Raw genomic sequence first — 10,329 nt, 5'->3', positions numbered from 1 at the left:
CCATAAGAATAGCTTTAAATTCTCCCATGAAAAGACTGTTTGCGTTCGTTTTTCAAGGGTTAGAGGACTATTTTTTGGACCTGCGTTTAAAATAGACTCAAGATACAACTGTTCAATTGGAACATAAATTCCTTGGACTTACCTTTGACTTAACTTTGACTTTTGAAGCACATATCAAGCACTTAAAGAAAATGCATAAAATCATCAAACCTGCTAAAAGTACTCTAGCACCAATCTTGGGGTGGAGATCGGAAATCGCTGCATCGGATATATTCCTCCACTGTGCTTTCAAGGCTGGACTATGCATGTGCGGTATACGGATCTGCGCGACCATCTACCCTGAAAATGTTAGATCCCTTACATCATCAGAGACTGCGTCTGACCCTTGGAGCTTTCCGAACATCTCCCGTGGAAAGTCTCTATGTAGAATGGAATGAGTGGTCCTTAGAAAAGCGCCGGTTTTATTTTACCACTTCATATGCATGAAGAAATTACTTACACATGCTTACTTAAGAAAATGCTTACTTAAAAATAAGCACCATCCCGCATTTCGATGTGTTAAGGAGACACACTTCCAACAGTTCTTCCTGAGCAAACCATCTACTCTACCCCCATTTGACATGCGTATGTCACAAATCATTTGGATTACAGTTTTTCTCACTGCAGTTCTATGATTGGAGAAACCAGCAAAAAAATTCCTCTATGGCAACCTCCTCCGAAATGCGACAGGTCTCTAACAAAGTTTAAGAAACATGCTACACCCAGGACCGTCCTACTCCAAGAATTTGAGACACTAAAGGAAAGCTACGGAAACCATGTGGAGGTTCACACAGATGGTTCAAAGACAGACTCTGGTGTTTCATGTGCAATGGTTTTTCAAACAGGTACAAGATCTCGCCGTTAGAAAATGTCGCTTCCATCTTCACAGTAGAAATTCATGCTGTTATTTTAGCTTTCAACTACATCTTGCAACATTAAATGAAATATTCAGTGATACACACAGACTCGCTATATGTGGCATTCGTACAACAAAAATATCATTGTTCATCATGCAACGTACTTAGCAAGTACGGTGACCAATAGATCCAATGAATAATATTATTTGCTGGGAGCTAGCCATGTCGGGATACCTGGCAATGAACAGGCTGACACAGCTGTTGTAATAGCCTTTTCTGGTGATATAACTCTTTCTGACGTTCCTTGTCAGGACCTTAAGCCTGTCCTGAAGAAAGCGATAAATAAAACATGGCAGCAGCACTGGGACAAACAGAGCAGCAACGAACTTTGTTTGATTAAAAGCCGCATAAGGAGCCCGACACTGATTTTTGACAGTCGTCTGCACGATGTGATTTCATCACGAAGGCCGGCCTCGGTGGCTCGGTCGGTAGCGTGTTCGCCTACTGATCCCCCAATCGCGGGTTCGAACCCGTCCGAGGAGATGGCAACTTGGTGGAAGGGTACAAGTTGCTCAGACACGCCATCTTCCGCCGTTAAAAATGGACGTTAAATGTGGTGTGTCGAGATTTGAGCGCACGTTAAAGAACCCTCAGGTGATCGATGGAAGAGACAGGGCGCTGTCAACATGGTGCATGATCAAGGAGGTGAACCCGAGACAGGGATGAAGAGACGACGGAACAAATTCTCAAACACAGCAAAAACTTTAATGCACCTGTGCCCTATATATCCAGAAACCTCTGGAGGAACAGGAAGTAAGGTAATCTGGTATTATTTCTTTCCTGTTAAATACTTCTGTCTCCAAAAGTTGCATCCACCATATCAAGTTTAGTTTGTCACGCCAGTGCTCTAGGTTACGCTCTGCGGGGTTCGATGATTGTATAATTTCTGCTAGAGCCTTATTGTTATTTCGCAAGCTATTTCACCGCACACCTTGTTCTGCGATTGATCGGTTTCCTTTTGCCGTTATTCCCTACCACCACTCTGTTTCGCACAACATATATGCTGTTGTCAAAAATTTTGGTACCAAGATTGTTTTTTCGAACGCTTTTAAACTTAGTAGATTAACGCCTTTTTCTTCTGTTTTCACTGGTTACCCCATAAAACATCGTAACCCGTTTGTTCCCTGCAATCACTCGGTTGTATAGTCCATTCCCCTGGAATGCGGTTTTTGTTATGTAGGCCAAACCGGTCGCCGTTTGAATGACGTCTACGGGAACATTGCCTCAATGCTAAAAACATGGGCCTTGTATCAAGTGAACTCATCCAGCACCTTCGTGAATGTAACAATTGTAAGCCTGTTTTCCCTGAAACCAGGGTACTATGGAAAGAAAAGAATGCTTGGCGAAGGTTGTTGAGGAAGTCGGTAGAGATTGCTGCACGTGGCAATTGTGTGAGTAAGCCATCCTTACTTCCTGTTCCTCCTCTCCGGAGGTTTTTGGATATATAGGCCACAGGTGCATTAAAGTTTTTGCGGTGGTCGAGAATTTGTTGTGTCGTCTCTTCATCCCTGTCTCGGGTTTACCTCCTTAAAGAGACCGAAAAGTGAAAAATAACCCCCATATTTTTGCCCACTGTCGTGCACAACATCGTTGTTTGATAAGATACAGAAAGCATTACTTCTCAATTCGGCATACTTTTTACGTATAAATATTTTGAAGATTGCCGGAACATGGACGGTAGTAGTAATGTAACAACCCAAGATTTACACAGAAAATCCACGGCAAGTATTGCACATTTTACTTTAAATTATTTTAAAATTACTTTAAAATTTTTTAAAAAAATTTAAATTTTTAAAATTTTGAAATTTGGCAAAATCTGACTCAGTGCAATACTTGTCGTGGATTTTCTATGTAAAACTCGGGTTGTAGGAAATAAAAAACTAGATAGAAAGGAAGCAGACAGTAGGAAATGATTTATTTGAAAATCAACGACGCCATCTTGAAGAAATCACGCCGGGGCGACTGGAGCACGACGGTTGCAGAGGCAGGTGGCACGCTAGTTCCAAGGCATCACACCAGATGGCGCCAGCATCGTAGCTCTATACGAGAAACACAGAGAACAAGAAAGTACTAGCGACACGTAAAAATGGCAACACTGCTCGACAAGTCTAAGCATGCCAGAGCGCGGGGAAAAGGCCTAACCGCTACTGCTAAACAGCACGGAGAAAACACTACACATTGGGGGAAAAGGCTTAAGGCAATCGACTAGGCCTAACCACAGCGTCACAACACTTCGCGGCTAACACAAGGCGGGAACCACACGATGGTAAACGTGCGTCAACAGGCTTGGACACCGCAAAACAAGTCTAAACATGCGAGAAAAGGCTTAACACGAGCACGGTAAAACAACGCGCAAACATCGGTAAATCACTCACCTTTTTCCCCGCTGCGACGGAGCGTCCGCTCTCGTCGACAGCCAGGGATCAAGTGACGACGGAGCGAACGACCGCACGTCTTCTCCCAACGAGAGCCAGAGGTGGACTGACGTAAACGCCACTCTACGGGTGCTACGCATGCGCGCGCTCGTAGCGCCCTCTGCGCGCTCCTACCGCCACCTGCGAGAGGCTAAGAGAGAAGAGCATTCCTGCGCCCCCTGCTGGCCGTTCTCATTGGTCCAGACATCATCCTATTGTCTCAGGGCTACACTGTTTTTTTCCACTAATGCTCCTCTAGACAAGGTCAATCTGCAGTGAAGCCACGGTATGACGTCCTCATGCACCTGCGTGGCTCAAGGACGCGTGCGCTCTAGACAGGGGACCTATTATTTATTGAATCACTATCCCAAGGTTATTTCCTTTATTCTTCTATAACGATCGCATAGGAAACTATTGCAGAAGAGCACCATGCATGAAACTTGATCGTAGGAATTCCAAAGTCTTACTAAATGAGACTTGCAAAAGAACAAAATATCCCAACATGTAACCCCATCAACGGCTAATAAGAGGACTAGGCACTCAACAAATCAACGCGCGCAGAACTCAGGGCAGCACTATCGTCAAGACGACAATGTTCCTTGTCAAAAAAGACAAAATACAAAGCGTTAACAAAGGAAACCATGCATATCGGGGCATGTCAGGACACGTCAGGACAAATTCGCACGACTGTTGGGCAACAGAGGAAAACGAACACTTGAACAGAGTGAAAAGACGCTCACTATCATCGGCCACGTACACTACATTCCCTCATTGTAAATCCGCTCGTCACAAAATCCACCTGCATCGTCGAACACCATTCACCAGTGACGAACCACACATCCGCACCCCATCAGAGGCAGACAGAACCCCACCTAAGCTACGCTCTTCTACTGACGATCAACGCAATTGCCAGGATCATAATTACCGTGTCTACATCCGCCAGTGTCCAAGAGAGAAGTGAATCCTTGCGTCCCCTGCAGGCCAGTCTCATTGGTCCAGACATCATCCTATTGTCTCAGGGCTACACAGTTTTTTTCCACTAATGCTCCTCTAGACAAGGTCAACCTGAAACAATAGTCTCTCGGTATGCGGTCATCATGCAGGTGCGTGGCTCAAGGACGCGTACGCTCTAGACAGGGCACCTGTTATTTATTGAATCACTATCCCTAGATTATTTCCTTTATTCTACTATAATGATTGCGTAGGGAACTATTGCAGAAAAACACCATAGACAAGAGGAGATTGTAGCATTTCATTCCCAAAGTCTTACTGTACAGGAAAAAAAAAAAGGTTCAGCAAGACATAATGTCACACACCTGTCTCCCTCGCGGTTACTCTCTGAACTAAATGAATCGCAAAATTATTAAGAATTGCTCTACTCCCATTCAAGGCAGCACTATCGTCAAGAATATGCCTTGTACAAAAGGAAAAAAAACTACATGCAGAAGGAAAGCATGTCAGAACAAGCCCAGGCATGTCAGCACATGTTTGTCAGACAAGGGGGGAAAAAGCGAAAAGAAGCAAAGAAGGAAACCAGCATCAAACTATTTCTTCTTATTCAAAAACAGTGCTCATCATAAATCTGCCCAGGACAATACACACTATTTTTCTATTGCCACACTTTTTTCCAGTAACGGTCAATGCATTGCTACAGACTGCGTGACGTCATCACATCCTGTCTGAAGAAGAAGACACCGGCAAAGACTCCTATTATTTATTGAATCGCAAGGTTATTTCCTTTGTCCTACTCTTAATGACATTGATTCTCTCATTAAAATTCAACAAAAAGCACCCCGCATATTAACGGTTTTCACCCCAAAGGCTCATCATGGTCATTAGAATTACAGTAAACTGCCACTGCTCTTTTAAAATAATAAGTGAGACCACTCAACATCACCTCCAGGCTTATGTAATACATGACCCTTTCTATGCTCATACATTCGTTGTCTGTGGCTACACCTGCGAGCAAAAAAGGCGCGGAAGCCGGGTGGGCAAAGTTCCATTCGCGCATTGCGAGCAAAAAGGCGCGAAAGCACAAGACAGAACGCCTTTACGGGAACACGATGGCATTCCTATACTATATTAATGATTATTGCATTGCAGTTTAGAAAAACTACAACTAAACTATAATTTTAGGAGCCCAACTTCCTATGGAAACTATAATTGCCCTATTACTTGGATCGCTACTAATGAAGCGCTCCAATTTTTTCTCTCTTCCCATTTCAGCCTTGTCATGCAGGGAAGCAGACTCATATCCAAAATAATTAATTTACACTGAGGGTGCCGTGCTTCAGGAATTCCTATCCTGCGCTCAGATGCAAGCATTTCTTCACGGATACCTTTAACAGCTGACTTCCTCAACATATCGAACACCCAACAAAATCAAACAAACAATCAGAGAAACCCTCTTCTCAGCTGCACCATGCGACTTTCTTCTGCGTAAAATCGGTGATTTGAAGAAGAGAGCAGCGAAAAATTGCACGCGCTTGTGCTCGACCTGAAGCATATGCCAATAAACCAAGAAAAAGGCACTCATGTCTGGTATCTGATAGTGGCACCTACACAGACGCATTGCCCTTGCGTAAAGAAAGCACAGGACACGGATACACAAATTTCCTTAGGTGAGCAGGGAAAAGGCTTAAGACCACAGGTCACGACACATCGCCACGCGGCTAGCACAACATGACACCAACAAGATACTAGCAGCGGGAAGAACTGCTACACTGCTAAACAAGTCCAGACATGCCACGATGGCGTCACAAATCAGGAAGAAAAAAAAAGCAAAAAGAAAAAAAAAAAGCACACGCACGCACGCACGCACAGAGGACAACGCATTAAACACACGGAGCGCTCAGGAATAATCGTAGCGTCACCGCACATCGCTACGAAGCTAAACGTCTAACACAAGACGACACCAACAAGATATTAGCGAAGGGTAAAAATTGCAACACTACCGAACAAGTCCAGACATGCGACATCGCATACAAAACACTGCTCATCGGGGAAAAGGCCTAAGCCTGCGGCGGATCATCATAGAGCGTACACAACTTCATTTTTTCTATTTTGCGTAAACTAAACGCGGTCTGCTTGGAAAACGACGTACAAATTTTCTTAAGGAGCAGAGAAATATTTCTACTCCGTGCTCAGATACCAGCATTTCTGCTCAAAAACCTGCAAAATTAAGCTCTGCTTACTTCGTTAAGATATCGAACAAAATCAAACAAACAACCCCACTTCCACTGGTAGAACACTATTCAGCTTTTACGTAGGAGGCTTTCTTCTACATAAAAAGTAGAGAAAATAAGAAAAGAGCAGCGAAATATTACACGCACTTTTGCTCGCATAGCTATAAGAGAAAAAAATAAATAAAATAACGACGCACACGCTAATAAACTGTGACAAAGACACCCATTTCTGCTATCAGATAATTATTGCATAATGCTAAATACTCATTTGCATTGGCCCTGCGTGAAGAAACCACAGGACAGGGATACACAATCTATCTTAAGCGAGCACGGAAAGTCACTTCTACTCGAACAGCTTAATACCATAAAGTCTGAATTTTTGCAAAGAAAATAAAGCCTGAACAGCGCTACGAAGGTGACAGACACATACTAACAAACAAACAAACACTTCTTCGAGTCTGTATTATCTTTTAAAAAATAACGAAAGCACACATAAAAAAAAATCAAATCGGCTAGGTAGCCTTCCAGACGTTGTGCCTTAAAGTTGGCTGCACGCAATGTGCGGAAGCATGCTGTGAAGCCAACTTGCGGTTTTGCTGGATGCACATGAAGTCCGATTCCAATTGGAAATCGCGCTAAGGACGTGCCAAACGTGGAATTTTCGCAAGATTAATCCCAATACCTGGAATTCTATTCATTTTAGCGGTAATGCTGGCGCTTGTGCTCCATTATTCGAAATTTTCGAATATTCGAATTTCTCGATTATCAAATTTTCGAATACGAATAGGGTTCGAATATCAACAATATTCGAACAATATTCGAAAGTTCGAATATTCGCACACCTCTAGTGAATACTGACACTCAACGATATATAACAAAAAACAAACAAATTCCATTCTCATGAACTCTCCTCTGCCGAGCGGCTTCTCCTGCTCTACCTGGATGCTGACTTTTTCCCCCCTCACCTACATTCTGAGTAAAAACAGTGACAGAAGAAAAGAACCGCGAAAAATTACACGCATTTGTGTCACAGGACAGGGATACACAAATTTCCTTAAGTGAGCAGGGAAAAGGCTTAAGTCGGTACCGCTCAGGAATAATCGGAGAATCACCGCGTATCGCTACGCGGCTAGCGCTTGAACAGCGCTACGAACGTGACAGATACATACTAACAAACAAACAAACAACAGCAGGACCGGCGTCGGGCACTCATAAAATACCCTGGCCAAAACAAAGACTTCGCCAGGTTCGCGAGGCAATTCCATTAAAAACGCTCGTCCTATCCTACAGATAGCAATGCAAACGCGACTGCCCTTATTTTTTAAACCACTATTTCACGCAATTGTACATAAATGTATCACTCGTGCCACACGAAAAGGCAAACACTTACTTGTCAAGTGGGGTCCCAGCGCGTGCGCGCGCGCACACACACAGGCACACACACACACACTAACATTTTCACACTCACAAACACAAAGTCTATTTTCACAACCACATAAATCCATATTATTCCTCAGGTCAATAATTATCCTGCCATCGTCAAAAGACGGCACAGACATGTATGCTTACGCAAGACAATCGGTCCTCGTTCCGGATGTAATAGGATGTCGTCACTCGGCCGGCGCGAACCAATAAAGAAAGAAAGGAATGCATGTTCGCTATACGAAGAAAACGGTGCCGTGCTTCTACGCAACGATCATTATACAGACGCGTAAATGTGAACATCATTCGCTACACACTGTAGCTCTCATCATTTTTAAACCAAACCGTGTTCATAGGTCTTCACTAAATAGGTGAGCCGATAATGACTCCAAATAAAATAAAATAAAATAATCATTCCAGCATCGCTGGCTGCAAGCTTGGGTACCCAACAGAGCAGCGCGCTCCTATCAACACGCCTTGGGCTGACCTTACACACCCGAAGCCTTTTCTGAATGCATTCTGCCGGCGCTGGAATAAAAGATTTATCGCGAGGGTACTACGATGTCAGCTCTGTTGCTGTTTAAGTGATAAAACAGTGCGCTTACTCGGGCAATCGCGCGCGTCCAAACCGCGAGAACGGGTCCGCGTTGCGCTCGCGCCGCGGGGAATCGCACGCGTCGCGAGTCCAAACCGCGAGACCGGGCACGCGCGCGCGCTTCGCGGTTCGGGCGCACTGTTTTATCACTGAAACAGCAACAGAGCTGACATCGTAGTACCCTCGCGATAAATCTTTTATTCCAGCGCCGGCAGAATGCATTCAGAAAAGGCTTCGGGTGTGTAAGGTCAGCCCAAGGCGTGTTGATAGGAGCGCGCTGCTCTGTTGGGTACCCAAGCTTGCAGCCAGCGATGCTGGAATGATTATTTTATTTTATTTTATTTGGAGTCATTATCGGCTCACCTATTTAGTGAAGACCTATGAACACGGTTTGGTTTAAAAATGATGAGAGCTACAGTGTGTAGCGAATGATGTTCACATTTACGCGTCTGTATAATGATCGTTGCGTAGAAGCACGGCACCGTTTTCTTCGTATAGCGAACATGCATTCCTTTCTTTCTTTATTGGTTCGCGCCGGCCGAGTGACGACATCCTATTACATCCGGAACGAGGACCGATTGTCTTGCGTAAGCATACATGTCTGTGCCGTCTTTTGACGATGGCAGGATAATTATTGACCTGAGGAATAATATGGATTTATGTGGTTGTGAAAATAGACTTTGTGTTTGTGAGTGTGAAAATGTTAGTGTGTGTGTGTGTGTGTGTGCCTGTGTGTGTGCGCGCGCGCACGCGCTGGGACCCCACTTGACAAGTAAGTGTTTGCCTTTTCGTGTGGCACGAGTGATACATTTATGTACTATTGCGTGAAATAGTGGTTTAAAAAATAAGGGCAGTCGCGTTTGCATTGCTATCTGTAGGATAGGACGAGCGTTTTTAATGGAATTGCCTCGCGAACCTGGCGAAGTCTTTGTTTTGGCCAGGGTATTTTATGAGTGCCCGACGCCGGTCCTGCTGTTGTTTGTTTGTTTGTTAGTATGTATCTGTCACGTTCGTAGCGCTGTTCAAGCGCTAGCCGCGTAGCGATACGCGGTGATTCTCCGATTATTCCTGAGCGGTACCGACTTAAGCCTTTTCCCTGCTCACTTAAGGAAATTTGTGTATCCCTGTCCTGTGACACAAATGCGTGTAATTTTTCGCGGTTCTTTTCTTCTGTCACTGTTTTTACTCAGAATGTAGGTGAGGGGGGAAAAAGTCAGCATCCAGGTAGAGCAGGAGAAGGCCGCTCGGCAGAGGAGAGTTCATGAGAATGGAATTTGTTTGTTTTTTGTTATATATCGTTGAGTGTCAGTATTCACTAGAGGTGTGCGAATATTCGAACTTTCGAATATTGTTCGAATATTGTTGATATTCGAACCCTATTCGTATTCGAAAATTTGATAATCGAGAAATTCGAATATTCGAAAATTTCGAATAATGGAGCACAAGCGCCAGCATTCCCGCTAAAATGAATAGAATTCCAGGTATTGGGATTAATCTTGCGAAAATTCCACGTTTGGCACGTCCTTAGCGCGATTTCCAATTGGAATCGGACTTCATGTGCATCCAGCAAAACCGCAAGTTGGCTTCACAGCATGCTTCCGCACATTGCGTGCAGCCAACTTTAAGGCACAACGTCTGGAAGGCTACCTAGCCGATTTGATTTTTTTTATGTGTGCTTTCGTTATTTTTTAAAAGATAATACAGACTCGAAGAAGTGTTTGTTTGTTTGTTAGTATGTGTCTGTCACCTTCGTAGCG

At 44.1% G+C, this 10,329-nt stretch overlaps 1 long non-coding RNA gene across 1 annotated transcript; it reads right to left on the bottom strand.

Moving 5' to 3' along the window:
- Window positions 1-2,852: 2,852 nt before the first annotated feature.
- LOC135373868 (uncharacterized) lies at window positions 2,853-4,113 on the bottom strand. The gene is made up of 2 exons (XR_010416635.1): window positions 3,332-4,113; window positions 2,853-2,995 (listed from the first exon to the last, which is right to left on the bottom strand). It is a non-coding gene; the product is annotated as an uncharacterized LOC135373868 (long non-coding RNA).
- Between the last annotated feature and the right edge of the window lie 6,216 nt (window positions 4,114-10,329).

The sequence above is a fragment of the Ornithodoros turicata genome, unplaced genomic scaffold, assembly GCF_037126465.1.
Source record: "Ornithodoros turicata isolate Travis unplaced genomic scaffold, ASM3712646v1 Chromosome33, whole genome shotgun sequence".
Taxonomy (NCBI): Eukaryota; Metazoa; Arthropoda; class Arachnida; order Ixodida; family Argasidae; genus Ornithodoros; species Ornithodoros turicata.
This window is presented reverse-complemented; position numbering and strand designations above follow the sequence as displayed.